The sequence below is a fragment of the Cervus canadensis genome, chromosome 5, assembly GCF_019320065.1.
Source record: "Cervus canadensis isolate Bull #8, Minnesota chromosome 5, ASM1932006v1, whole genome shotgun sequence".
In the NCBI taxonomy this organism is placed as follows: domain Eukaryota; kingdom Metazoa; phylum Chordata; class Mammalia; order Artiodactyla; family Cervidae; genus Cervus; species Cervus canadensis.
Window position 1 is genome coordinate 6,746,404 of NC_057390.1, and position 15,110 is coordinate 6,761,513.

General features: G+C 49.8%; 1 protein-coding gene across 7 annotated transcripts in view; it reads left to right on the plus strand.

The window, feature by feature from the left end:
* Positions 1-15,110, plus strand: part of IL1R1 (interleukin 1 receptor type 1) — an 84,414-nt gene that overhangs the window by 30,541 nt on the left and 38,763 nt on the right. For 3 of the 7 annotated variants that reach the window (XM_043468031.1, XM_043468037.1, XM_043468038.1), the window contains exon 1: positions 4,777-4,934. The exons of 1 other annotated variant lie outside the window; for it this stretch is intronic. The gene's annotated coding sequence lies outside the window, so the exon portion shown is untranslated. Of the gene's footprint in view, positions 1-979; positions 1,124-4,776; positions 4,935-14,748; positions 14,980-15,110 lie in introns of those variants that run through there. 3 more of the 7 variants (XM_043468033.1, XM_043468034.1, XM_043468035.1) reach the window with 3 other exon arrangements.

Below are 15,110 nucleotides of genomic sequence, written 5' to 3' on the forward strand. Positions count from 1 at the left end.
TTACAGAAATTTCCAGGTCAGGAGGAAGTTTTCCATTCTAACAATCTTTAAGTTAAAAAAGTAAAGGAAGAAATGACCTAAAGAAATGAGTACACGTTCATTCCCTGGGCACTTGGCAGTGAGTCCAGCATGACGAATGTCCGTATGCTGGCTGTTTGTACTGTGCTCGTGGTTGACATCAGAGCCATTGGTCTCCGCTGGCTTCTCGCCCAGGTTCACGAGGGCGCTGAGATGTCCGTAGTCCACCTGAACTTGCGGAACTTGTGCTCATTGCGGAGTGACGGTGCCGAGACGCATCGTTGATATGCAGCTTCTTCCCTGAAGAGTCGGAACTGGAGGAAATGCCATCACTGCTCAGGCCCTCAGGACGCCTCAGAACAGCGGCTGGTAGCTCATCGGCGCCGTGAGGCCGCTGTGTGAGGGGGCATGCCTTCACTGCTGGGGTGGTAGTGGTTGGAAGGACGTTCCTCGTGCTTCCCCGCAGGGTCCCTGCTGATACTGTGGGCCTGAATGCTTGCTCATCCCACTGCCTTCATCAGAAGAGCTGTGTCCTTCTGAAGAAGAAACTTTTACACTTACGTGTAAACTTTACACGTAACTACTTATGGAGAGAAAGGGAGCCTCCAGCCCGTTAAAGCTACGAAGCTGCAGTGACAGGACGTAGAAAGAGACATAGATTTAAAAAGTCATTCTTTGGAGGCCAGTGGATGGAAAATGTGTGAACGGAGCAAAAAAGACTAGACCGTAGAAGGAAGTCCATCTAGGACAGTGGTTTCTAAACCTCTCTCAGGGAACTGCGGTTCTGTGAACACTTACCGGCAGTTCCATAAACAACAACAAAAAGAAAACAGGCGTAGCCAGAGTCACAGAGGCCTCTTGTGCGAATATGTAATTTTTGAAAAACTTTTCCATGACTGAAGTCAGCTTAGCGCGTGAAGCCTCATTTCCATCTGATGCCAGGAAAAAAAAAAACAACCTTGGCGATGCAGAGTTGTTTAGTCTGCGCTGGGTTACGTCTCAGTCTGTGTAACCTAAGAGAATCTGTTCAGAACTCTCCCCTCTTCAAGCAGCTCGTTTTCCTCTGGACGGTAACTGGGATTCTTCGGACGTGATGGAGGTGGAGGTAGGGAAAGCTTTCAGCTTGTCCTGGGGTCCGGATAAGGGTTCTGCCAGAAGGTCATTCTCTGGATTTACATCCCCCAGTGGAGACTGAGCTTGCCCTGATGGTCCCCACCTGTGCCAGCTCATCTCAGCCCCCCTGATGTCCCCTTGGAGGGTCTGGGACTCTGAACACTGGACCTAGCGAGGCAGCCTGGCCCAGGCCCGGCATTTCTGTTGTCCAGCTGCCCCTTGGCCATGCTGGACCCCAGACTTTGCTATGACATGGGTGGTATCCAGGGCTACACCTCGGGGAGCCCAGGGATTCTGGTCTCTTCCAGGGCCCCCTCAAGCCTCCTCTCTCGGGAGGAGGCCAGGGTCTCTCTCTTGTTTGGTGGCAGAGGAGAATGGGTGCTGGGTCACCTCTCAGCGACCATCCAGGTCAGTAAACACCAAGCATCTCCTCTGCTTTCCCTATCGCCTCCTGCTTAACTCTGCTCCTCTGGGTGGGAAAAATACCTTGCGCCCTTTACATGAATGTACATCCTTCTGAACTCGATGGTTTATGATATAATGAGAGGTTCAGAGTTCACCAACACTTTAGCTTTGGGGAGTCAAGAAAACAAGCACATAAACTCTCCCTCTTTAGAGCTGTCAAGTCTGTCCAATGTTCACAATGGACAATCCTTCAAAGTGTCATGCCTCATTGGCCATGAGCAGTGTCTTGTGTTCAGACCACGAGAGCATGCTGTACCAGTTGACAAGGTGCTGTTTCTTTCCTGCATTGTAAGACGTTCCTCCTGAAGAGGGTCACATGATCTGAGGAGCTTGATGGGTAGGAGAGAGGCTGAAAATTCTCTGGGAATACAGTCTCTCTTAGACTTTCCTGTAGCTCAAACAGTAAAGAATCTGCCTGTGATGCAGGAGACCAGGGTTTGATCCCTGGGTTAGGAAGTACCTCTGGAGAAGGGAATGGCAATCCACTCCAGTATTCTTGCCTGGAGAATTGCATCGACAGAGAAGCCTGCTGGGCTACAGCCCATGGGGTCGCAAAGAGTTGGACACGACTGAGCGACTAACACACAGTCTCTCTAAGGGAAGGTGGTCCAGGGGGTAGCAGACAGTCAAGTCTCCCAAGTGAGAGTTTCAGGGATGGGAGGGTAGTGAGGGACACACACTCCAGAAGTGTTCTGTTGTTTCTGTTTCCCACACACTTTTGTCACACTACATGTGTCATTATTTTCATGAAAGGTCTCTGACCTAAAGTATACGCTGCATCTACAGCATTTGTGTGATGCTGAGACCAGAGCGGGCAGTGACTTAGGTGACAGTCTCCACTTTCTGAAGCCTCCAACCCAGGGTGGAGCAGGGCAGGTGGACACACCTGTTACCTAGGAGACAGAGGGAGGAGGAGCCAGGGAAGGCATTCAGCACAGCTGAGTGTGGGAGATGATGAATTCAGGATCCCAACAGAACAGTGGTCACAGGTGAGAAGGGCAGGCCTTCAGGTCTCATCCCGACAATGGGGGGCTTTTTGAGGGTCCCGCATGGGTGTAGGGGCCCAGGAATCTAGCAGAATAGCTGGGGTAGAGGTTTGTGGGAGGCATCAGAACATAAAGAAAAATGAAAATGTAATTATTATTTATACATGATCGCACAAATCAGTTTTACTTTCTACTTGTAAATGACTTTAAAAACTTCCATTGCATAAACAGTAAGACAGTTCTATCGCTTCTGGGCTAGTTCTGCAGTGTTGAGCTGGTTCCCCCCATGTCAGTTTCATTAACTGACACATGCAATGAAGCAGTTTCAAGTGGAAGATGCAGAGAATCGGCAGCAGTGTAGAAGTCTGGACACACACTTGTTTGCAATCCTGCACACACGTTGCAATCGCCTGGGTCTACGGTGACACACGTTGTTGTTCAGTCTCTAGGTAGTTCTGACTCTTTGCAACCCCATGGACTGCAGCATGCCAGACTTTGAGTTTGCTCAAATTCAAGTCCATTGGGTTGGTGATGCCATCCAACCATCTCATCCTCTGTTGTCCCCGTCTCCTCCTGCCTTCAATCTTTCCCAGCATTAGGGTCTTTTCCAAGGAGTTGGCTCTTTTGCATCAGGTGGCCAAAGTGTTGGGAGCTTCAGCATCAGTCAGGAAAGCAGGGTTGATTTCCTTTAGGATTGACTGGTTTTATCTCCTTGTAATCCAAGGGACTGCAGTGGCACTAGTGGTAAAGAAATCGCCTGCCAATGCAGGAGACCTAAGAGACAAGGGTTTGATCGCTGAGTCAGGAAGATTCCTTGGAGGAGGGCATGGCAACCCACTCCAGTATTCTTGCCTGGAAAATTCCATGGACAGAGGAGCCTGGCGGGCTACAGTCCATGGGGTTGTAATGAGTCGAACATGACTGAAGTGACTTAGCACACAAGCACGGGAGCTTTCAAAACTCTGATATTTGGGTCTCAGCCGCAGAGACTCTGATGACACCGATCTGAGCATCAGCGGTCCAGATCCTCTCGGTGATTCTAACATGCAAGTTGGGTTTTGAGAACCATCATCTAAATAGGAATTCACTACGAGATGGGACAAGAGATGAGTTCTCATAATGCTTGATCACCAGCCCTAGACTGAAGCTTGTTCCTCCCAGAAAGAGGAAGCATATGAACTCTGGAACCTGATAAAAGAAAAAGAAAAAAAAAAAGAGAAAATATCATCATTTGTGGTCACAAGGCAGGCATTAGGGCAGAAGAGCTGTGGCTGCTGGATGGTTTATGCTTTCTTCCATCTCAGAATTATCTGGGGCAGCTGAGGTTACCTCAGTTCCTGCGTTTCTGATGTGAATATCAAGAGAGGGGTGAAGGACACCAGCGTCTGCCCAGGCTGGAAGGGATATAGGAAGGGGTGGTGTGTTCTGTTAGGAAGGAAACGATCATCGTTGACTCCGTGTCTCCTGGGAGGTCGGCCTGTGAAGTCCTCAAAACAAGCTGGGGGCCAGTCACTCGCTGGAGGCACAGATTGGAACGGGAACCAAGGGGCGCACGGGGACCTCAGCATCCTCCCTCCGCCCACCCTCCCCATGGAGGTGTAGGTGTGACCCGTTCATTGCATTCCGCTGAGTTCAAAAGGAACTTAAGTGAGTTTTAAGCTCAAAAGCCCACGAGGTCTGGCCAAGAAGTCTGATATCAAGATTGGACCACATGCACTGCTGTTCTCTCTCCCGGGCGCGTAACAGTGGCAATAAAAGCAGCAGGTGATTTGTGGAGCATCGGCTCTGCCCCTGGCCCCAGGTTGACAGCATTAGCGCCTTGAACCCCCGCCAACTGCTCCAAGAGGTAGGTGCTGTTACGATCCCTCTTCGCGGAAGAGGAAACGGAGCTTCAGAGAAGTTCAACAAAGCGCCTGAGGCTGGCTCAAAGTCAGGCTTGGGACTGGAGTGTGAGCGTCCCTGGGGTCGAGAATTCCGTTGGAAGTCGTGCCCAGGGGCCCCGCCGTGGGGGTGGGGGACATCCACGGGGCCGAGGTCACAGTGAGTCGTCCCCTCTCTGTCCCGAGGGGCGCGCCCGCGGCCACCGTCCAGGGTCCTGCGCGGGGATGCCAAGGGGAGGGCGGCGCCGGAAGGGGCCGGCGGTCTCCCGGCTCCCTGGTAGGGCGGAGTGGGAGCCGTCCCCGCCCCGGCGGAGCCCGAGCTGAAGCCGCGCCCGCACTTCCCCGGGCGCGAGGCGGAGCTGGCGGGGAGCGCGGGTCCGGCTCCCGACCGCGGGGATGTGATGCGCCGGCTCCCAGGGCGCCTCCGCCCGCCCGGCCTCCCCGCAAGCGACCGCCGACCGCCGGGCGCCAGGTAGGAGGGCTGGGGGCGAGGTTGGGGGTGGGAGAAGGGGCGACCGTCGCTTTGGCACCTTCGTCCCTTTTCCCTGCACAGCGCGCAGAAAGCAAGCGTCCTTTCTCTTACTCTTGGTTGTCATTTTGTCTTGTAAGGAGGTGATGGCGGTTTAATCTGTGTTTTGTTTTTGGTGGTCTTTTTGGGGGGAGGGTGGTTGTTTTTGTTCCTCTGTGAACCAGGAGTAAAAGCTGTTCAAATCTGTCTTTGGGGAACTTGGCAGTCTTTCTGGAGGTTTATTCTAGGGTGTGTCTGTAAGTTGCTTGCAGGCGTTTTAATCCGGCCAAGTTGAACTGGTTTGGGAGTGGCCCTCCTAGGGATTTGGGCTCGAAAGGGTTGTCTCCTGGACGAGATAGTTATGAATGCCCTAAACACCGTGGGGAAGGGTAACTTGTGGCTCCTGCAGATGAAGGTTGACACTGAGTGGTGTGGCTGCGGACACTAGGTTGACACTCATTCACAACAGGCATGCGCAGCACTTTACAGTTTATAAGCCCCTTTATAGTGACTGCTCTTATCCTCCCAGCAGTCTCCCGAGAGACACGCAATTATCACCCTCCTGTCACAGTGGAGGAAACAGAAGCTTAGATGGGGTGATTAACTTGGTGGAGGGCTGGCACCCAGAAGGAGACAGAGACCTCTGGACTCCACATGCTGTGTGCTAAGGCACTCAGTCGTGTCTGACTCTCCGTGAACCCATGGGCTGTAGCCGGCTGGGCTCCTCTGTCCATGGGATTCTCCAAGCAAGAATACTGGAGTGGGTTGTCATTCGCTTCTCCAGCGGATCTTCCTGACCCAGGGATCAAACCCACGTCTCCTGTGTCACCTGCATCAGCAGGTGGGTTCTTTCTCACCTGTTTTATATCCTATTCAGTACTTCCTTTAGTATTTTGTAGTCATACCCCCTGGTGCTCAGATGGTAAAGAGTCTCCCCATGATGCAGGAGACCTGGGTTCTATCTCTGGGTGGGGAAGATCCCCTGGAGAAGGGAATGACAACCCACTCCAGTATTCTGCCTAGAGAGTTCCATGGACAGGGAGCCTGGCAGGCGACAGTCCGTGGGTTCGCAAAGAGTCAGACATGACTGAATGACTAAGCAACAGTTTACTTAACAAATGTTTATCGAGTGTCTACTGTGTGCCGGGTACTCTTCTATGATAAGTACTGAGGACAGAGTAGTGAACAAGATGGATGCTAATCACTGCCCTTGATTGGACAGGAGTCTGCTTGGTGAAGTAGAGGACATTGGAGGTCTCTTTGCCTAGTGGGATTCTTGGGGATTTGTCCCTGTGGACAAGGTGTGGTTGTCCTGGGCATCACTCGATACACTCTGGCTCAGCCATGCTCCTGGACAGGGACGGATGGAGAGCCTGTTGCTGGGCTGCATCTGTGGCAGGTGTGTCCGTCTGGAAGTAGGCAGAGAGCTTGTGGAGAGCATCTCACTGATCAAAGTGCCAAAGCTGGACAATTGCAGTGAAGGTCCCATAGCACTGGGGTTAGGGAAGCACAGGGGTTATTTTTATGCTGTTAACACGTGACAAACTCAATGTGAGCACACCCCTTTGAAGAACAGGAGTTGTCACGGACTCTGCCTCTGTTGCTCCCCATCTGCTGCTGTCAGCCAGCAGTTGCCTGTGTTTTCCTGTCTTCCAGGATGTCAGGTGGGCTGACAGGATGTTCAGCGTGAGCAGCTTTGCCCCCCTTGAACCCCAGTACGTGCTGGGGCCCCAGGCAGTGCTGTTGCAGCCAGGAGGCTGTGGCACGCGGGAACTTGCAGAGTGATCTCACTGAGTGTGGGAAGGGGCCGGCTTCCCCTGGGTTGTGGGTCACTAGCATACTTTGGAGTTCAGCACCATGAATTAAAAATGGGAAGAAAGCAAAACAACAGTGGAGACAAGGACGTCCCTTGTGGTCCCATGGTTAAGACGTCACCTTCTAAGGCAGGAGGTGTGGGTTCAATCCCTGGTCTGGGGAGCTAACATCCCACATGCCATAGGGCCAAAAAACCAAAACAAAACAGAAGCAATGTTGTAATAAATTCCATAAAGATGGTACACATCAAAAAAATTTATTTTAAAGTGGAGACAAAATGAAATCTAGAAATGTATAAAAGGTAAAGCTTGATGAAACTGTGTACTTTTAAAAATTGAAGTATAGTTGATTCACAGTAATTCAGGTATACAGCAAAGTGATTCAGTTATTCAACTATTCAGTTTCCAGATTCTTTCCCATTATGTTTTTTTAAATTTATTTTTAACTGGAGGATAATTGCTTTATAGTGTTGTGTTTTATAGTGTTGTGTTGTCTTCTGCAATACAACAGCATGAATCAGCCGTAAGTATATATATATATATGTCCTGTCCTTCTTGAATCTTCCCCCCTGCCCTGCACTCATTATGGTTTATCACAGGATACTGAATAAAGTTTGCTGTGGGTATAAGTAGGTCATTGTTGTTTATTTTATAGGTACTAGTGTGTACCTTAGGGGCTTCCCTGGTAGCTCAGATGTGAAGAATGGGCCTGCAATGCAGGAGATCTGGGTTCAGGCCCTGGGTTGGGAAGATCCCCTGGGAGAAGGGAAGGGGAACCCACTCCGGTCTTCTCACCTGGGAAATCCCGTGGACAGAGGAGCCTGGTGGGCTACAGTCTGTGGGGTCACAAGGAGTTGGGCCCGACTGAGTGACTGACACTTTGACTTCTTTCAGTGCGAACCTTATTGGGTGACCCCAGTGGGGCTGCAGGAACAAAGGAAAGCCAGTGCTCCATCCTGCCGGCCTCTCCACGCCGCCCAGGGCACTCTCAGCACTGCTGGAGGGGACTGCAGAGCAAACTAACATGCACCTCGGAGTGTGCCCGGGGCACTCGTGTTCCTAGAGTCCCCAGCGTGGTTCTAATGAGTAGCTGAGGCCGACACCACCAACACGTTTTCCTGCAGGCAGTGGAAAAGAGGACACCTGGCATACCACAGCCTCCCATGTCTCCAAGATGAGAAAGAAGCACTCAGGAGATGCAAAAGCATTCCTGGTGGACAGAAGCAGGCACTCGCTCCTGACAGTTCCCATTTAAGAGGTACAAAGAGCAAGTTTCAGGCCATCTCTCAAATGACCCCCACTACAGTGCAGTTTGGTAGCTGGGTTTCACTGGGACTCAGGGTGCTGTTGATGGAGGAGCAGCTTGGCATTCCAGGCTCTGCACAGCTGGCTTCCCAAACCAGAGAACTCATGAGGTGGAAGTGTCAGTCAATGGTGTCTGGCTCTTGCAACCCCATGGACTGTAGCCCACCAGGCTCCTCTGTCCATGGGATTCTCCAGGCAAGAATACTGGTGTGCGTTCTCATGCCCTAGTCCAAGAGATCTTCCCAACCCAGAGATCGAACCCAGGTTTTGTGCACTGCAGGCAGATTCTTTACCATCTGAGCCCCTAGGGAACTCATGGACCCCTGAAAATACAGCCAATGGCTCCTGACCAAGAGTCAAATTGAGTCAGATGCTATCACTTTAGACCGGTGCTTCTCATCTCACTCAAAACCCAACATCCCCTCCTTTTTTCTTTCTTTTTTCTTTTTTAAATTATGAAAGTATGATAACACAGTGACAGGACAGGAAAATACAGAACAAAATTACATATAGTTGCACTATAAATTACAGTTATTTTTAAGTAGATAATATTTTTAGTTGGAGTTTCAATATCAAATTCTCAAAAATTAATAGAATGAATAGAAAATTAGAAGGAAAAGTAGGCTTGTAAAGCACTAGGAACCAATTTAACATAATTAAGATTTGTACAGTTTTCACACAACAGCAGCATACAAATTCTATTCAAGTTCCCATAGACTATAAATCAGGAGACACTGGAACATGTCCAGGGACATAAAACAAGGTGCGAAAATTTCATGGTCTAAACAAATACTCCCTTTTCATGAAAATATTTTAAACACCCCCCCCCTTTACAATTCTGAGTTGATATAATAAAACTTAGCTACAACGTAATTCCCAAATAATATAGTAGTATATGTAAGAAATAAGTAATTTGGGTTAGAATGATGTATTTTGGTGTGTGGATGCTTGGGTAGGGCCCAGCTGGTCTGATGAAGTCAATGGTGCTTTATGCAGACTGATGGCAGGGTTACAGGACGCCTGCCCTTGTAGCCTGGAGCAGACACAGTGTGGCAGAGATCCATGCACCCCTAGGTGAGGACTGACCCGTGATCAAGGTCTGAGTGGTGATGCAAGGCCTGTCTTCCCTCCGTTTTCACAGTGATTGCATCCCAGGAAAATTCAGTATCTATGAAATTGTGCCAGCAAAATGTATTTTATCCCAGTGGAGGATGGAGTAGGGGTGCCAGGCTCCCAAAGTGGTAAATGATGCTTCTGTCAGCATGAAGGTCTGTGGGAGCCTGGAATTTAAGCAGGATGAGGGCCAGGTCTTCACTGTTGGGTGGGAGGGTGCTATTCCAGACGTGTGGCATCCATGGTCTCTGCCACTAAATGACCACCCAGAGAGTCCCCTTCGCCAGTTTCCAGAATGCTCCCTTGAGGGGCGTGCTGGCCCCACTGAGAACCATGCTTTAGCTGCATCGGGTGGTAGCAAGTAATGCAAGCACTAAAGCAGGTGAGCGCCCTGAAAGGGCAAGGCACGGATGGCAGCGGGAGCTTCCCAGGTGACTCCGTGGTAGAGAACCTGCCTGCCAATGCAGGAGACAAGGGTTCGATCCCTGGGTCGGGGAGATCCCCTGGGGAAGGACTTGGCAACCCACTCCAGTATTCTTGCTTGGAGAATGCCATGGACAGAGGAGCCTGGCTGGCTATTCTACGTGGGGTGGCAGAAGAGTTGGACATAATCTAGTGACTAAACAGCAAGAATAGTAGGTGTGAGCTGGCCATTGGGGTGCACACGCACTGACTGTCAGGAGGTTGTAGAGGAGACGATAGAAATCAGCCTGGTGGGGCCACATGCATTACCAGGAGGTGACTGCTCAGAGGCTCACAGGAACTGCAGGGGAGATGGAATGGAAATGTCTGCATCCTGATGGGGGTGATTTTGGTGTCTGCAGTTGTCCTGGTTTATGGGATTGTGGACTTAAGATTTGTTGTGTGTTTCACTATATGCATGTTTTACTATAGTAAGAAAACAAACCCCAGGAGTGAAAACACTGAAAGATTCTTGCAGAGACTGTTTGGTCCTCTGAGACTCATCTGTGGACCCCACTCTGGGAAGCGGGACTGTTCTCACCTGAGCAGGAGCCAGTGCTCCAGGCATCTTCTCTCTCTCTGGCGACTATGCAAGTCTTGTCTTGGCCGCGATCGGTCTCAGAGCTTTTGGCAAGAGTCTGGGTTGGGGCTGTGCTGGAGGATAAGATGCTGGAAGGGGCGAGGCAGTGTGCTTAACACATTGACCAGAGACACAGCAAAACGCCTTTTGTTACCCAGATGTTATTGACTGGAGACCTTTCAATATTCACTTACATAACAATCTGCTGGCCACAGGCATTAGTTTCTGCAGAAGTCCCCAGTCAATAGATTAAAAAGGCGCCAGGGATGGAGACCAGGCTCACTTCCATCACAGTCTGGTTTCTCTCGTCCAGGAGCCTGAGGAAGCCAGAGTGGAGACCTTGCCAAACGCCAGCCTGGTGGTCAAGGGCGTTCCTGTCTGTAGCCCGCTTGTGACAGGAATCACTTCCCTCCCTGCCTCATTTCACCTCTTCCCTGCAAATCCATGTGACACCACCAATATGGTGCTGTGTAAGAGCTGAAAGCTTAGAATTCCTAGCAACTGGAAACCTCTATGGCTATTTTTACTTTATCTTCATGTCCTGTTTGCGATATCCTTACGATAAAAACCAAAAACTTTCCTTTCCCCGTTTGTTTGGGTAACTGAGTCAGTTCTGTGAGCTACATTTTTGGATCTGCCTGCTGATAGGAAGCTTTCCAGTATCTCAGGGGGTTTTGGACTTTGGGGTTTTGGGGGAGGATGTATATTCCTGCCGCCTCTGGTGGGATGGTTTTGTTTGGTCACAGTCGTGGAAGGCTCTTTCTCACGTGGTCATGTGGTCGAGGTTTAGGATGTGTCGTTCATCTCTGCAGGGCGGGAGCAGCCGTGTCACTCGGGAGCACACTGTGGTCACCCCCAGGCCGACCCGTCCAAGCTCTCCTTCCTGGTGCAGAGCCCGCCTGGGGTCCTCTCTGTCCTTGGAGTTAGTCTCCAGCCTTGTGGGGTGTCAGGGGGACTCAGTAGAGGTGACTGTGGTGCTCACCCAGGGCAGTGCCTCTCAGATCTTACCTCCAAAACCTTCCTCTTGGAACGTCAGGAGTGGATGCTCGGCTGAGCATGCCATGATGTCACCTTAAGGGACGGTTTTTTGTCTCATGTTTTATCTCTTGGAGACTTTTCTTTCTGCTTCATGACATAGTCCTGTATCCTCTAATATAAAAAATTTTGTAATTAATTTTATATTAATATAAATGTTTATATTAATATAAGATATTGATACATATTAATATGTTTTTAGTATATTTAAGTAAATATTTAAATTACATTTATTATTTTACATTAATATAAAATTTTGTATTAATGTAAATATGTATTATATAAATATACAATTTTATATTAATATAAAATAATAAATGTAATTCATTTTATATTAATATAAAAACTCCCCCCAGAAAATCCTCATGGAGAATTATTGCTGCAGGAAGATAGACTCTGAGCTCCCTGGCTGTTGGCAGTTTCTCTTTGGGGTTTTGTCTCTAGTTTAAGAAACAAAGACTTGTGTAAACATAGAATTCTAAAGTATTTTCCACCATCATGTAGTTCTCTGACTTTATAAGTTCTTTTATTGCCTTGTCTTTAAAACTGACATTTTTAGTCCAAATATTGACTGTTTAATAGCTGGCTGAATGCTTGTCAGAGGTGAAGGTCCTCATTATGGGCTTCATTTTAATACCATAATCCATCCCCCATGCATGTTTCCACTAATTTTCCATAGAGCATGTGGGGGTGACATTTCATAAGCTAAAGAATCCGCTTTATAGTCTTTGCTTTCCCTGGGGACTCATTAGTTACAGCGTCATTCTCTGAGTATTTCTCCAGTATGTCAGCCATACATGTAGGCTGTGTCTGTTAATGTTTGGGGTGAGAAGTCATATTAAATGATTCCATCTGTGTCTGTGCAGGGAGACACTCAGTGTGGAGAGTGAGTTGGCTTGAAGTGGAAACATGGGAAGTACCATCAGGATTTCCTTCTTATGGCTCAGCTGGTAAAGAATCCGTCTGCAATGCAGGAGATCTGGGTTCGATTTAGGTTGGGAAGATCCCCTGGAGAAAGGAATGACAACCCACTCCAATATTCTGGCCTGGGGAATTTCATGGACTGTATAGTCCATGGGGTCACAAAGAGTCAGACACGACTGAGCGACTTTCACTTCACTTCCCTTCTGTATTGAGAGGCGGGGCTCTGCTACTTCAGGTCCCTGGAAGAGGGAGGGGCTCCTTAGGGCCACAGTATGTCTCCTTGGGTTTCTGCAGAAACTTCCCTTAAACTCGGATAGGACAGATCCCACCCAGGCCCTATATTTTTTGTTTGTTTGATTTTGGTTGTGTGGCATGTGGGATCTTAGTTCCCCGACCAGGAATTGAAACCATGCCCCACCGCAGTGGGAGCACAGAGTCTTAACCACTGGTGAGGTGTGAGTGCTTGGGCATGTCTGACTCCTTGTGATTCCAAGGACTGTAGCCCACCAGGCTGCTCTGTCCTTGGGATTCTCCGGGCAAGAATACTGGAGTGGGTTGCCATTTCCTTCTCCAGGAGATCTTCCCATCTAGGGATTAAACCTTTATCTCCCACATTTTCTGCATTAGCTGGCGTATTCTTTACCGCTGAGCCACTTGGGAAGCCCCTTAACCACTGGACCACCAGGGAAGTCCCCCAGACCCCGTACTTTGGAGGCTTCTGCCCTGCTTATCAGCTGGCCACAGGCCTCAGCATGGCCAGGAGTCTTGGAGCTTAGAGGATGGTCCAGAACCCAGGAGCCCTGGAACTCCCTGCCCAGGTAGCCTGTCCTCGGAGTCCAGGGTGGATGCAGGCCTCTTTCCTGGTGGTCCTCTGCGTACTCCACTCCTGAGGGCCTGCCTGGTCTGCAGAGCGGCCAGGGCTGTATGCGGGGTCTGGGCGGGCGGGGATGTCTGCCTGTGGGCACGCTAAGGGCCCCCACGGTATGGGATGGGACTGGGGGCGGGCCGGGGAGTCAGGCTTGGAGCTTACTGTGGCTAGAAACCCCCTGAACCCCACGCAGCAAGGCCCCCTGTAGGCCCTGTGTGGAGCGTGCAGCCCAGACACTCGTGTGTCTTCCTGCATTTTCTGTGTGTGCCTGCCGTGTGTGTGTCCATTGTATGCCACCTCAGCCCCTGCAGGCCTGGCTTCTGTCCTGGAAGACAAGCTTCACAATGAGGGGGAATTCCTCAGAAACAAGAAGGAAATTCCTCAAGAATAAGAAGGCCTTATGGTAGTAGATTCTCTGTGGCTACAAGGTGGAAGCAAATGTCCCCTCCTCCTGCGTGGGGACTCTGGGCCTTGAGGACACCCCTCTGGTTCTTATGACAGCACCCCTACTCCCACCATGTCTCTTTTCCTTTGTCTGCACTGGGATTGCAGTTTCTCACGGTGACCGGAAGGCGCCATGGATGAAGTCCGTCCTTCCCGGAAGTGGGGCTTTCCTTGGGGCCAGGACGTTCATGGTAAACTCTGATACTTCGTCTCTGTTCTTAATTTAGCTCACGTTGAAGTTTGTCTTTCTGGATCTAGTAGGAAATTGCTCTATGCCTCAGATTTGCATTTTTACCTTATCTTTAATGAGCCTGCAGCTGTGGTCCGTGGACCACCCAGTGGTGCTGTGACGCGCTGGTTTCCGGATGTTACCCCCAAGAAGCAATGGCGGCTCTGCTTGGGGCGTTCATGATGGCTCGCTGTTTCGGGGAGCGTCGTAGAAAGCGATGCCCTGTTTTCAGTCCCACTGCACCTGTCCTGGAGTGATGGAGGGGGTGACTGGCTGAGGCTTCAGGTCACCCCACCCCTCCGTGACTGCCCTGGGTCAGGCAGTACCCTGGGCACCTCAGCGCACCGCTGCACCTCTGCACATCAGCTGGAAGCTGCTATGGAGACGATGTCAGCAAGTCTGGGAAATTTCATACATAATAAAGGCGGGGGGCGGGACGCGCGTCTTCATTTCCTGGGGGAGTTAATCATCTTATTTTATGTGGAAAATTCACCTGAGAAATAGCATGGTGGAATAAATCAGTGACTGTAGATATTTTCTAAAAGGATAATTTTTCTTTATCGATGTTTTGTTGCTTCACAATGCTTTTAGTTTCTGCGGCACAGCAAAGTGAGTCAGCTGTAGGGAGTCTTTTTCAGATTTCCTTCCCATTTAGGTCACCGCAGAGAATTGAGTCGAGTTCCCTGTCTGTACAGTAGGTGCTCATTAGTCATCTATTTTACACATAGTACCGATAGTATGTCTCTGTCAGTCCCAGTTTCCCAGTTCCTCCCACCTCATTTCCCTTGGTGTCCATACATTTGTTCTCTGTGTCTGCATCTGTATTTCTGGTTTGCAGATAAGTTCATCTGTATCATTTTTCTAGGCTCCACGTATATGTGTCAGTATATTAAAAGAAAAAAAAAAAAAGCAACAAATAACAAAAGGATATATTGAATTTTATTACAAATCGATTTCAAAATCAAAACCATCTTTGAAATCTTTGCTGTTTCCTCTGGATACAGCTGCTGACCCAGAATTCCTTGTGGCGTTGAAATGCTCCGTCTCCAGTCCAGCTCCTGCTCCCCACTCCCTCGGACCTCCTGCCCCCTCCAGCTGTGAGCCTTTGTCCCACGCCTTAAGCACTGGTCCACCTTCTCCCGGGCAAGTCTCAGCCATCTCCAGCCCCAGGGATGGCTCCCCTCTGCCTGTTTTCTGACTCATGGGCAGCGCATGCTTCCCCTGTGTCATTCCAGGTGGGTGTTGCTCCCTTTTTGGTCTAGTGCAAAGATGGTGGGTGGGTTCCTTCTTGCTCCCTCCCTCCTTCTCTTCTTCCTTCCGCCCTGACTTCTACACGTGTTATTGAGCTCTTAGCACATGAAGGATG